Genomic DNA, 15134 nt, shown 5'->3' with positions numbered 1-15134 from the left:
TTTTAATAATTTTTCTAAGAAAAAAGCCCTGGCTGGGTGGCTCCGTGGGCTGGAGTGTTGTCCTGTACATCAGAAGGTTGCAGGTTCAATTCCTGGCCAGGGCACGTACCGGGGTTGCCAGTTTGATCCCCAGTCAGGTCATACACAGGAGGCAACTGATTGATATTTCTCACAGTGATGTTAAAAACAATAATAGTAAGTTTTCTAAGGAAAAGGTTTCATCCCACCCCAGCGACGCTATTGTGGGCATTCTCCTGATACCACATACGCGTGGCCCAGAGGCCTGTGGCCAGAGGCCCGGCCTGTGAAGGAACAGTGACTTTGTCCTGCTGGGATCAGCTCTTCAACCCATCCTGTTACAATTGACACCACACAAGATACAAGTTAGCGGGTTACATTCATTGGCCTCAGCTTATTAACGTTGCCTCTCATTTTTAGTTAATATTTTCTGTGCAAATTTACTGTCCTGGTAGAAAACTTCTTTATTGAAACTATGAAAAAATAACCTCTCGATTCTCATAACAGTACATGATCCTTTAGGAAAATCCATGGATATTTCTTTCATTTCCTGAAAAATGCAAACCAGAGCCACAACGAGCTATCCCCTCATATCTGGTCTTTATTGAAAAGACCAGAAATAACAAGTCTTGGCGAGGGGGTAGAGAAAGGGGAACCCTTGTGGGCTATTGGTGGGGATGCAAATCGGTGCAGCCACTGTGGGAAACTGTGTGGGACTCGTAGATACAGAGAAGAGACTGCTGGTTGCTAGAGGGGAGTGGGGTCAGGGGCCTGGGCGAAAAAGGTGGAGGGATTGAAAAGTATGGACTGGTGGTCATAACATAGTCATGGGGATGCTTACAGCACAGGGGAAGTTAGTCCGTCATATTATAATTATGTGTGGTGCCGAGTGGGCACTGAAAATATCAGGGGACCACTTTGTCAACCATACAACAGTCCAACCGCTCCGCTCTGGTTACACCTGAAAGTAATGAAACATGACACTGAATGGAAACTGTCATTCAAAAAAACAAGAGAGAAACAATTCATTAATTCACCACCACCCCCAAGTTTCTCTCTGGAGGGAGGGACTTCCCTGCTTCTCAGAGCCACAGCCCTGCTGCTGCACACTCAGTGTTTGCTCTTCCTGGGATGGCCCCCTCCCTCTAGCTGCCTATTTGAAGACATGTTACAGCAAAGGATGCAGGCAGCCAGGGCGCATGTCAGCATCCCATGCGCAGGTGGGATGCTGCTCTCTGAAACCTAAGTTGTTCCTATAACCTGCTTATAGATGTCCTGTTGGAAGACATCCCCACGATGTTCCTTTAAAGAGTTAATAATCTGCCTCTGAAAAGGGAATTAGGTGAAGAGTCCACATGGACTTCCAGAGCAAGCTTATTTGAACACATTTTAATGGTAGATAAACAAAGATATGAAATATTTGTGTTTCATTTTAGCAAAGGAAGATCTCAATGAAAATTAAACACATAGAAACATATAGTACTTCATATTATTTGTCCATGTGTAACCCTCTGTAGGGCTAAAGATCTAAAACAATATGGACAGACAGTGAATATAATTCACAAGCCTTTATAAGCATATATGAATATTAGTAGTGTATCTTGATATACTATTAATAATCACATACTATGTGTGTATACAGATATTTTTGATGGGATAACATTAGTTTCTCCAATAGATTGACTGTCTAATAGTGTGAAGGATTGGAAGCAGGCTTTAAATTTTTGTGTATGGCTTATGATCTCATGTGTTAGTTTGTGCTCTTATAAGGAAGGGGATTGCTTTCCACCTAGAATTAATTTTGTAGCTGATGCGTCAAGTACTGAGGCTTAAATGATTTTGATTCTGGCAAGCTGACAGAACCAAATCATTTTCTTGTAACTGAAAGTGACATAATGAAAGGCTGGTAGAAATGAATCAAGTAAGTTTAAGTGCATAATCGAAGGAAAACAAAATGGCATACAGGGAATTTTATAAAGTATTCTGTGTTATTTCTGTAAGTTCAATTTTTTCTAATTTAATTCAGGAACTAGTTTAAATATGATTTTTTTGAGATGCTTTCTTGATTACTCAGATGTAAACAATGATTCACAGTATTATTTTAAAATTATACTTTACAGAATCTGTTTATTTGTACCTATTTATGCAACCATTTCAAGGTACCATTGCTCCATGTCTTCTTCTTCCTTCTCTCCCTTTCCTCTTTCCATTTTCCCCCTTCCCCTCTTCCTCTTCCCTTCCTCCCTTCCTTCCTTCTATTCAACAAATATTAGTAGACAATGAGCTATGTACTTGATACTGTTATAAGCACCGAAGATACACATATAAAACCAACCTATAGGCTTGTTTGCAGAGAAAAATAACACCAAAAACACGAGGTATGCATTCAGAAGGAATATGTTCTATGTATGCTCCAGAAGAAACATTCAAAACAGCTAACAGCATGGCAATATTTCCAAGAGAAAGAAACATTGGATCTGAAATTTGAGAGCTCAGTACAAATTACTACGTGGGGAGGAAGGATTGAGAGGAAGTATCTCCAGGAATAAGTACAAACACGTGCCCGGACCAGAAGTGAGGAAGAGCCTGGGGTGCCGTGGAGATGACTACAGTGAATGGGCGTGTGCATGCACAGTGCACTAGTAGTGTCTGGGACGAGTTTGCGCAAGGGCAGTGAGTCCTTGTGTGTGAGCACATGTGTTTAATGCTGCTCCCCGGGACTAAGTGCTGATTTAGACGTATATCAGTAGTGCTAGGTGGCTCACAGAATACTTCTTAAGGTTACCTAGACAGGCTATGTGAGATCACAATAAAGGCGGCTCTAGTCTCGCAATACACATTTCATCATTCCACCCCAGAAGACATCCTGGTATCCATCATAGTAAAATTTTTCTATGATATTAAATATAATAAATAATAGCAACTATCTCAAAGGGCTGTATTGCATAGTAAACTATGTACATACGAGTATATGTCCATATTAGTATATATGTATATAATGAATCATGTATATTTGTTTTATACATAACTAATTATTGTTATTGCCACAAGAATAAACTATCCTCACTATGCTCCCATTAATGCCGGCACACATCCCAAAACTGGAAGAACTCCAAAGGGAACTTGCATACTAAACAATGAACACGTGTGTTTAAGTTCTTTATTGAGTAAATAGAATTGTACTCTATGTACTACTTTTTTCATGATTTCCAAAGAGCAGGTACCGTATCAATAGGGGAACAGTGCGCACTCTGTCTCCACTGTTAGACAAGCCTGCCGGCTAAAGGGACTGGAGAAAGCACATTCTGATCACACTGCGCGATGCTGACAGCAAGTGTAAGCCCAACACTGTAAACCCAACAACCGCTGCCCTCGGCGATGAAGATTTACATGCAGGCAGCAGAACACGTAACCGAAGCCCAGCTTAGTGAGCGCAGGCTCAAGGGTGACGGTGGCACACTCGAAGGTGACATAAGACAAACATGACAGCTTTGAGAAGACTTAGGAAGTCACTCCTCATGCAATTTACCCAAGAACCTTGCAATGGAAAAAACAACCAAACCCTCAAACAGAAACCTCTTTTGATTCTATGCCCAATTCAAGATATAACCCATATCTCTATTCCCCTTCACAGTAAAACTTTCTAAAGGAATTTTCTTTAGTTGTTTTATCCACTACTCCATGAGCAATTACTTTTCAAACTCTCTTTATTACTTATTCAAGTGGCTCCAGAAAAACTGTTGTTGCCAGGTTGCTAATGGCTTCTAGACAGCCAAAGATATTGCTCACCTGCCCTGTCTGAACTTGGACCGTCAGCAATGCTCTCTGTTTAATGAGGATTGTATATACAGTTGAATACTGAGGTCTAGACTCGTATACCCAACTATTTACTTGGAATCTACATTTGATGTGTAATAGACCTTTAAATGTAACAAGATTTATCCTACTACTAACTCCAATGATATAGGAAACTTAACCAATACCCTTTTTTATTTTGCTACAAACACACAGAAAACGTCATTACAACCTAAGAAAGTAAGGAATAAAGCAGAGAAATAAGCCCTGACAATTAGGAGTTTTATTTTAATGTTCATGTTAGTTCTGGAGATTTGGTATTAAGCCCAGGTAAAACAAGCAATCTTATTTCTGCCCAAGACAGAGCATAAAGAAATTGCTACCGTAAAAAAAAAAAAAAAGAAATCAAAACTCAAGGAATTGGGCAATCACTGATATAGAAGCACTGAAATAATCACCAGGTGAAACCTCTGGAATACATGGAACAAACAAACTCGAAATGACTCAAGAGGTTGGGTACATGGGCCCACAGAAAAATCAATCTCAGAGAAAAACTAGCTCAACAATGATGTTTCAAACCATAAGACATAATGACTCACTGTGAAGAGGAGTAAAATAGCACAATAGGAAAATTAGCATCTCAAGAATTTGAGCTATAGCCATCTGAAAATGCTATAAAAAGGAAAAAGCAAACAAAATATAACCAGAGACATTGAAATTAAGAGCATTGTAACAATAGCCAGAGGGGAGTGGGGAGGGGATAGTGGGGAGAGGGGTCTATAGGAGCTACTATAAAGGACACAAGGACAAAATCAAGGGGGAGGGTAGAGGTGGGGGAGGGAGGCGGGACTGGCTGGGGTGGGGTGGAGGGATGGGGAGAAAATGTAGACAATTGTAACTGAATAAAAATAAATAAATTAATTAAAAAATATTATCTCCTCATTAATGAGGAAGGAATTAATTCATAAAAAAACAAAAACAAACAAAAAAACAATATCATTAAAAGATTAAAGGAAATAATATTGTTAAATATATATTTTATTTTATTCCTTTAGGAATACACATTATAATAAAATAAAGTGTAAGAACAGAAGGAGTAGATTTGAAAAAGACCCAAGTAGAACTTCTTGAAAAGCCAAATAAAGTTCTAGAAATTAAGAAGTCAATGGATGAGTTAAGTAGAATTTTAGCTATCACTGAGGAGGAAACTAACTAAGCAACAGGTCAGAGGTAGGTGATGGAGAATACAGCAAAGAACTGTGGACAAACTAACTACGGTAAAGGGTAAGAAGGCAGATACAGAGACCTAGACTTGTGCACCTACCTGCCTGCTTGATCTGTACACTCGACTAACATTTTCCAGGCCCACAATGGCCAGCCCTAAAGTGTGCCCATCACTTTCACCCACATGCCTTTGGCCACAACTTAGGTATTTGGTCGTCTGTAAGTGACAGGTGACCGGGAAAGCATTCTACCTACGTTCCCAGGAGGAAGAGGAAATGGGTTATAGGGGCACCTGCCAATCTCTGCCAAACAAACACCAAAAGGAAGATAACATATATATGTGTATGTATATATGTACCACACACGCACGTATATGCATGCACACTCATGCACACACATTTACACACAAAGTGTAGTTCAATCTACTATAAAATACACATGCCGGAGTGTAGCCATATAGACCCCACAACAGAACTAATACAAAGGTACACATGCTTTTTTAAGTACTCTACATAATTATAGGTAATTGAATATTTATGAGATTGTTGATACACTTGCTCACAAAGGAAGTCTCAAATTCCAACAAATTTATCTCAAGGAATTTCAGTGAATCGTAGATGACATTGTGCAGTAACAAAGCAACAAAATTAGAAATCAATGTTTGAAAACAGTTTAAAAATTCTTGAAAATGAATGTTAGAGAATCACAATGAAAATTACAAATAAAAGTTCTATATATACACTGTGCAAGATTCAACTAGACCACTAATTTAGAGTATTAGATATATTTAGAAACTAAGATGAAGATTGAAAATAAATGAAGTTAATTACATATCATGAAGCATGGACAGTGAAACAGATTTTAAAAGACCAGAAGCACAAAACTAAAAACAAGAAAAGAATAAACAAAAAGAAATAAAGAGAACAAATGTTCCTTTAAAAATTACATATAAAAGAGGGTAAAACACCAACAAGATTGATTTGAAAAATGACAGGAGGAAAAATTTAGTATTATCAGGAATGGATAAAGAGATAGATATTTATAGATGACTGGCGAACAGCATGTAGTATGCCAACAGACAGTAAGAGATAAAAGAAAGGGAGAAATTTTTAGACAAATATACTTTGTCAGAAACTAAACAGAGAAAAATTAGAAAATTAGAGTGAATGATCATTAAAACGTTGCACAAACAAGGCTCAGAGAACATTTGAGGTAGGTTTTACCAAACTTAGAGGACTGGAACATCTTGCTCCCACAGAAAACTGTTCCAGAATCGTATGGGTCAGTTAGATGCTGATGCACAGTGATGGCTGGTTCTTTCTCTTTAGTAAGAAAATCAAGTCAAGGGGAAAGTAAGAAGAAAAAGACAATATCAAGAATTCCTAACTGACAAAGATAATACCTCTAGATCGATACTCAAAAGTACCTAGAATCACTGCAGAGAAAAATTACAGACATTAATCAGTGATATTACATTTATTTTTGCACCCTCTTTGTATATGTGTTTATATATGTGCATACTGAGTGTATCTCCTATGTATCACAGACACAGATACAAATTAATCCTTATGGCATAGGCTAAATAAAAATAATTTTTCTTTAGACTCATTTCCTAGCAGGCATAAATCACCAATTAAAACTGCGAATAATGAAGTGCTACAGCAGTAGGCAGTAATACATTTGCTCTCTTAGAGACACATACCCCGACTCTGTGATACTTCAAGGTTTCTAAAGAATTGCAAATGCTGCTGTTAACCCTACAGCTAAACAGCAAGTATAAGTTACAAATATAATTCAGCGTGTATACGGCATTCTGTGTCTCTAGAGAACAAATAAATATTAAGTTAAACCCTTAATGGTTAGTCACCAAAATTGTAGATGGACTCACAAGTTCTTTCCTATTTCACAGGCCCCTGTGGGGAACAGAACGCTGACTCATTCTCGGTGGGGAATGCATTACTCCTACACAGTTTTCCTTGAAGCCATGCACACTTAGCTAAATAATGCCTTATAACCAAAGTTTCCAACCTTCCTTCTACCCACACTCTGTGCCCTGTACTTGCACAAAGCTACAGATGTGTGGAGAAAATGCTTTTCTGCTGCAATTGCTTAATTTCATTTGCTAGAACAGACCTTTCCAAGTCCTCCATGCAGCTTTGTATGTGGAAGTGGTTCTGCACACAGCAAACTCTCCTGATAAGGCTATTGCTTTTGCTCATAATACAAACACAAATAATTTAAATGAAATGAATAGACTTGTGTGTTGAGTTTAGAGACCCAGTATCCTAACAATTCCTATCTTCACTTACGTAAGAGAAAGAGCCGAAGGCCTAATAAAGGAGAGAATAAGGAAGTGCTCAGAAAGGCGAAGAGAAATAAAGCCATAGTAAATGTTGACCAAAAAAATAACAAGAAATAACCTGCAGGTTGAGATAAAGATATAGAAAGAAAGAAAGCTCACAGAAGGGGAAATACAACAATCCAAAACTAATAACAATATTGATACAGAGGTGGTAAAAATGACACTAGCATACATTGCCGAGGGAAAATGTAAATTCTTAGGACATTTTGGGAGAGAGGACAATTTACCAAAACGTCTCCACAGTTCTTAAAATCTATCTTATATTTCTTAATAAGACAATTATTCCAGGAAAATACCAAGCTATATATGAAAGTATATTTGTGTTCAAAAATATTCATTCTGCATTACTTCTAATAACAATAATAAATATCGAAAATAATCTATACAACGTGGCCCTTATCGAATAAATTGTAGTTAGTCCTTGCAGTGTAATGTTGCCTTAAAATTATATGGGAGGAATGGTGGATACAAAAGAAGGAGGCGAACACCATGAGGTGTGTCCCCACCAGGCGGTGTGTGATGGGGCAGTCACGCCTTGACGAGGAGGCCCTGGAAAGGCCTGTGACTTGAGCCTTTGTGAGTTCTCATCTTTCTGGGAAATAGGGGAGCTACCTGCTGCGCATGGAACCCAATCAAGGGGGCTTGTTAGAACACCCATCACGCGTGTCACCTGGATGTAGGGGGACAGACTGGTGCCTCACTCACATGAGCAAAAGTAAAAGCAGCCTGTTGCCCCAAAGCAGGGAGAGAAGGCATCCCTGGAAATAACCTGGACTCTAGAACCTGTGGAACCAGCAAGATAGTGGGGTGAGTCATGGGGGGCCCTGCAGAGAGGAACTGAGCTTCACCAATTAAAAAAAAACCTCTCACCCCACCCTGAAGGACCAGTTGGATAGGGGAGGCGAAACCAAGAGAAGAGCCCTCTATGGAAGGGCTGGAGAAGAACTCGGGGGTGGGGCAGGGAAAGGTTAGAGGCTACGGGAAGAGGGAGCGGCACCCGAGCATATAAGGACCAGTCATGCCCACAGCCTGAACAACCACACCAGTGTCTAGAACCAATGGTCACTTCCCCTTCCAGCCACCTACTCCAGCCTGGAGAAGGGGAGGCAGCCCCCTGCACGTAGACAGGGTCGAGAGCAAGGTGGGAAAGTGCAGAGGCTGACACGGCCGTAAGTGTGACTATTCCCAGACTTTAGCTCTGAAAGGACAAGAGCTGCCCACGGATGTCAGGATTTCAATGGGCATTGGTAATTGCAAATGATTCAGAAACGCAGAGAGTCATAAAAACTGAAAAGTGGAGGATGTCTATGACACATAGATACTTGTTAGTGAATTGTGAAAGAATACATTCGGGGTAAGATGGAATATGGATTTTCAAGAATTACTAATAAAGAGTGCCAAGTAATGAAACAGAATGCAGAGTGGAGGAGTCAGGGGTGGGGGCAGGAGAGGGAGAAGGGTGCACAATGGGCTGGCCAAGGAGAGGGAAGTGATTAAAAATGCTTTATCCGCTGGTAATACGGCATATCTTACACGTACAGTCTCTTAAAACATACTTTATCCATTCACTCATGCTGTCAATAGACTCAATGTGTATCGCTTGTGTACTGAGGTTTGAATCGACATACTTAGTTTATAATTTTAATGGAAATCTGTCCACAATTTCTTAAAACAATGCTATCTTCCCACTAATTTGTTTTTTGGTAGGAAATATTTAAGCCACAATAAACGTGAAAATATTTAACTGCTGTGAGACTGACACACCTTACGGTTCACCTTTAAGTGTGTCATTTCTACACGTGTGTGGTCTATACCCCACACTGAAAAATTACTTCACACACACTCCCCTGGAAAAAGTCGACCTGTCATCATAGCTACCTTCCTGTTAAACACCTGTGCTTCCTGAGCCATCGTTTTAAACAGTGAAACGTATTGTGGGTATTTCAGCCCACGGAAGCCCGAGTGTTCCACACCGTGTCTCACACAGTCCGACGTCACGGAAAGAAAATGTTCCTTCCAGTGTGGAAACTGCATGTTTTTGCCAAAGGCACAAACGCACTTACAGATGCAAGAGTAAGAAGTCGATGAATGCCGTTCTGTTAAACTAGAAGGCAATTTCCTTCCTTTACAGGGACGTTTTTCTTGGAACTGCTAGAAAACTCAGGATCATTGGAATTTATTTCATTATTCTGGCGCCCTTCTCCACAATTTTTTCATTCCTTGAAACATATTCTGTAATCATTCCCCAGTCAATAATCACACAAGGTCAGTTTCATACCATCTAAAATTTAGATTAATCAGCTAACATTGTATTACATTTATTTCAAACTAAATAAATTTACTCTGGGGGAAAAGCTTCCTCTCAGTTTATTCATCAACAATAAATATTAGCTCATGGCAAACACGTAGTGATGTGTATTTTAGTGGACACCTCCTCAAATGAAATTCATTTTTAGAATTTTCACTTCAAGCCATGAACACAGAGAACATAGACTTGAAGACATGTTGAAAATGGAATTTATTACTTAAGAGAGGAAGCCACTGCAGCAAATACGTCACTTAATTTCTTAAATTTTAGATGAGCATTACATAACAGAACAAAGATGGAATACTAAATCCTCTGCAAAATAAAAACACATGACCATCTCCTTCCCTCCATTCCCCTCTTTTTAAGGTGAAAGGTTAGCTGGAAGCTCCCTAAGGCCACTATACTGTGTGTGCCGCCATTCTGCTCTGGGCCCTGTAAGTAAGTTACTGGGGAGACTGCAAATGTAAACTTCAACCAGTCAAAGGCTATCACTTGAACCCTTTTTCACTTCGATTATTCTCTCTGTGACTGGGTAGGAAACTAACTAGATGAGACAGCTGTTCTAGGAACCGGAGGCCACCCACACTCCTCCTTCTCTGGGGTGACGCAGGAAGAGATCACCCCAAGTTCATGGAGAAACAAATGCTTTTCTCTACATGAACATGTCACACCCATGCTCACTGTAAGTGTTCTGAGTTAACGTCAGGGCGTTTTCACACCACAGTTACATGACACTGTGACGTTTGTCCCCACCCGTGCGTTACAAACCCAATTCGCCATTCCCATAAAAATCCTGCATCTCGTACTTGTAAGACCTTTGCAGGTCCATGACACATCCGCTGGGAATTATTATTGTAATAATATACAGGAACACACCACTGAAGCGTGATTCCAGCCACGGAATATCACCATTTTCATGGAAATGGCATGTGATCGGGCAGTTCGATGTGAAATGGAAATCTTTATTTTCCAGTAGTTAGACAACGATTTTACTCTCAGAGCTTGGGAACCAGCACACCCAAAATGCAATGTTGCCATGTTTCATATAATCAGAAATACCTGGTTTTAATCAATTATGTGAAGATGGAGAATTCTCCTAAAGTACTTGGCTATACATGTTCTGTAATTTATAGATTAGGATGACAGAAAGTTATTTCAAGTGATATTAAAAATAAAGACATAAGATCAATTTATGTTTATATATTGGGTTGGCCAAAAAGTCCATGTGGTTTTTCCCATAAAATAAAAGATACATTTTTCATTTTCACCAATACCTTTATTGCTGTGGATATTTTGAATATGTTGGCTATCTCCTGCTATTGGCTTCTAGTGGGGAGAGGCCAGAGGTGCTGCTAAACATCTTCCAATGCACGGGACAGCCCCACAGCAAACAATTATTTGGCCAAAATGTCAATAGTACCAAGAAACTTTGCAAACCACTTTTGACACATTCTATCAGTCACAGTGCCTTCTCCATATACTGCACAAATTTTTTTTTTTTGCATTTCAGTTGTATTTTCACCTTTCTTGAAAAAATAAAGCATAATATACCCAAAAGGTTGTGTATTTTCTTCCATCTTCAATATTGAAATGGCTGCACAAAAATTCACCAATTTTGATGTTTTTTTTTTTTAAATGCATGCTGTTACGACAGCTGTCTCAGTACAATCTGACAAAATTGGTTCAAATGAAGTTAAAAACTGAGCACTACTAGAGCCGTTGTATGGAACAAACTAAATGAACTCTTTGGCCAACCCAATATATACATGTGTGTGGATAAACCAAGTATAATGATACAGATGCACGGACATGAATATGGGTACGTGTAGCCAAGCAGAAAGCAGAGGCTATACTCCATAGGTCTTTGAGAATGTGCATGTGTACGTGAGAGATAATTTATATGCAAAAGCACAGAAAAGGCCTAAAAGCATACAGAACAAGACTAAGAGTGGTTTTGTCTGCAGGAGAGCTCTGGGTGAGCTTCAGTTCCACTCCAATATATCCTGATTTTTCTTTTGCTATTATTTTGGAATATGAAACATAATAAAGCTACAGAAAATCTACGGAGTGCTGAGCAGCAAAGGATATTTAAACACAACTAAGGCACTAAACCAAAAATTCAAAGAAACGTATTGGAAAAGAACAAAATAGGAAAACAAATACACACAATGTATGTTTGAGAAGCTGAACGAAAATCGATTATTTTAGAGAAGTTCGTCTTTCAAAATGCTTTTCCCCCATGTCCGAAGTGTGCAAGGTCAATTGTTGTAATAAACTGGATCCCAAAACGCAGTGCTATCAGCGATAACAGGCCACGATGACAATGTCGATGTGTAAAAGCCCTATCCTTAAAGGACCCCATCACAGGAACAAAGGGTGGCTATGCTCCTTGGGAATAAATAAGGACAAATTGCTTTACTACTGTTCGACAGGAGCTTTCCCATGCCATTTACGAGGGATACCTCAGGTCCCATTGACAGAACATGCTTCAGTAACCAGCACTATTAAAACCATTTCAATCCATTATCTACAGGAAATCAACAAACTATAAAATACTCTGCCAGCCAGCAAAACAAAGTCAGGTCAAATAAACTACATGGCTAACTTTTCTATGAGCATTAGTTAATTGGGAAATTAAATTGGCCATAAGAAGTTATTGGAGTATTCATTTGTTTGTTTTGTTTTGTTTTTTTATTGTGATTTTTTCCTTTACCATTTATCCCCCTTACACCCTCCTCCCCTGACCTCTGCAATCACCACACACACAAAAAGAAGTTAGTGGTTCTCTATCCCAAATGTGGGTGGATAAATAAAGATTACTTTCAAAATTTTGCTTTGTTCATGATAAGCTTTGTGACCCTGGAGAGTTTTCCTAACCTTGCTAGTCCTCACATCTTATGTTCGTGAGATGTGATGCCAATACTGACCTCGTGGTTGTTAATATGATCAGTACCAGATGAATGGATCTATGTAACGCACTAATTCAATGGCAGGTACTCAGTACTCTGTCAAATGAATGGCAACTTTCATTACTGTGTACATTTCAAAACCTCTATCTCTTGTGTTCAAATTTTTGTATTGTTTTTTTACTTTAAAAAATTTGCTTGTTTATTTTCAGAGAGAAGGGAAGGGAAGGAAAGAGGGAGAGAAACATCAATGTGTGGTTGCCTCTAACGCACCCCCTATTGAGAACCTGGCCATAACCCAGGCATTTGCCCTGACTGGGAATTGAACCAACAACCCTTTGGTTCGCAGGATGGCACTCAATCCACTGAGCCACACCAGCCAGGGCCCCAAATTGTTAAATGAAGTTACAAAAAAACAAAATACATTTCCTCCCCAAACTGTACTTTATAATAGCTATTAGTAAATAGGAAAGTGTTTGGCACACATTGGCAGAGTAGCAATAGTGTAGAGCCAGAAAAAAGTGCCAAACTAGGCATCAATAAAAGTTTCAGATGTGACAACGAGATTGTTTGCACGAAGATATGGATAATGCAGGCCCAGTGATACAACAGTTAGGATAGTCAGTTAAAAATCAATGTAATAATATGCATTTTTATTATATCAGAAAGTTTGTAAGTCAGTAAGTACAGACTCTTAACGTTGAAATACTACTGACTTTCAAAAAAAAATTGTTCCCAGAAAATCAAGACATCTGCAATGGAAATTGAAATTGCTTTCTGGCTTTTAAATTTCATGTCTACAGAGTCATTTCATGCCTGTAGAGCTCACTCCACTATGACTGTCCAGTTATTTGAACAAATAGTAAGGAACCTTTTTCAGAATGAGCAAGTTTAGGGGTCTGTTTTACAGTAAGAGGCATGATTAATGACTTTATCCTCTCCTTAAGTAGGCCACACACCACTGAGAGAGAAGAAAAATACAAATGCTTAACGTCCAGTGTAGTTAAAATCAAGACACATTACACAGGGGAGATACAATATTTTTCCTTCCATGAATCTTTCTATCAAGTGCATTGGGTTGACTTCACTATATTTTCAACTGAAAACATTGAAAATGGATACCCAGTTCACCAGATAAGACTCGGTGCCTGTTTTCAAGGTGCCTGGTGGATATTGAACTTCCTGTGTTGTCATCCAAGAGCAGAAAGGAGATTCAGAAAGAGAGGAACCTTTCTGCATTGTTCGTTGGGAACTGGAAGGGTTACGAAGGCCCCCCTACGGAAGGCCCTCCATTCTCGGAGGAGGAAAGGGACAGTGGTTTGATGACCTGCGTGATTCATGATGAGGGCAGGTCTACAAAGGGTTGTTGTTTCTTATAACAGAACTAATTCTTTCCTCTCCAAGCCCTACTTCATCCAATCTAATCCTGAACTAAGCATTTTTTTTTTTTAAAGAATAGCATCAGTCTCTAGAACTTTTTTCAGAAGATTGTGTTACGAAGGTGAAGGGATTAAGAGAAAAACATATATGATACACAGACGACAGTATGGTGAAAGCCAGATGGAAAGTGGGGTGGAGGGTAGGCTGGAGTAGGTGGAGGTGGGCGAAGAGGGGGGGAAATGGGGCCAGAAACAGACTCAGCCTGGGGCAATGGACGACCAGTGCAGTGGGCCAATGATACATTACCGAGTTGTACATTTAAAACCTGTATGGTTAAAAACAAACAAACAAACAAAAAAACCTGTATGGTTTTACAAACTAATATCACCCCAACAAGCTCAATAAAAAATACTAATCCAACAAATACACTGAAATTAATTATATGTATGGATTGCATTTTAAGGTAGTTCAGGCATCTTTATCGATAATCTTCTCCAAATCAACAGTCCAAAACTATACTGGCTATAGAAATTTTTGTTATTTGAGTGTTATAAAGTATTGCTTTTCAATTCAAAATAAATTATATGTCTACACAAATAATTGTTCAAAAAGCAATTTTTAAAAATTTGAGATGTTTCTAGATTAGTAATAAAGCTTTTTTATATAAGTTCATATTTAAATGTCAAAATATCATATAGAATGCAGAGACACAGCAAAAGCCTAGACTAGACTCACAGAAATACTGGAAGATTATGTAGTACCCACACGAAGAAAGAATCTCATAGAAGTCAAATAGGCTCAAGTTTCCAGAATTGGCCAAACATCCACTGAAAAGATCCCACACTGGTATCTGAGTTATCTTAGAAGGTCATTCGTCCAGTCCATCAGCTCAGCAAACAGCTCAGGGGAGATTTCCTGCACATGCACTCTGTGACAGGTACACATGTCTGTGCTGGAATTTAAAGATCTCTAGCTGTTCAACAGAGTGTCTTTGTCTTATTCCCAGACACCTGGCTAGACGGCATTTCCCTACGCCCCCTGCAGTTAGCAGCAGTCAAGTGACTCCATGTAGATAAATGGTTAGGGATGAGAACATTTCAGGACACTCCCCTGCTCGGTCGTAAAGCCCTCCTACACATAC

General features: G+C 39.2%; 1 protein-coding gene across 1 annotated transcript in view; it reads right to left on the bottom strand.

Annotated features, from left to right (window-relative positions):
• The window catches only part of CCDC102B (coiled-coil domain containing 102B), a 143452-nt gene that overhangs the window by 44513 nt on the left and 83805 nt on the right, over nt 1-15134 (bottom strand). The gene's annotated exons all lie outside the window — the stretch shown is intronic.

This window comes from Desmodus rotundus, chromosome 10 (genome assembly GCF_022682495.2).
Source record: "Desmodus rotundus isolate HL8 chromosome 10, HLdesRot8A.1, whole genome shotgun sequence".
NCBI lineage: Eukaryota > Metazoa > Chordata > Mammalia > Chiroptera > Phyllostomidae > Desmodus > Desmodus rotundus.
The sequence above is the reverse complement of the archived record's forward strand: the minus strand, read 5'-3'. Positions and strand labels throughout refer to the sequence as shown.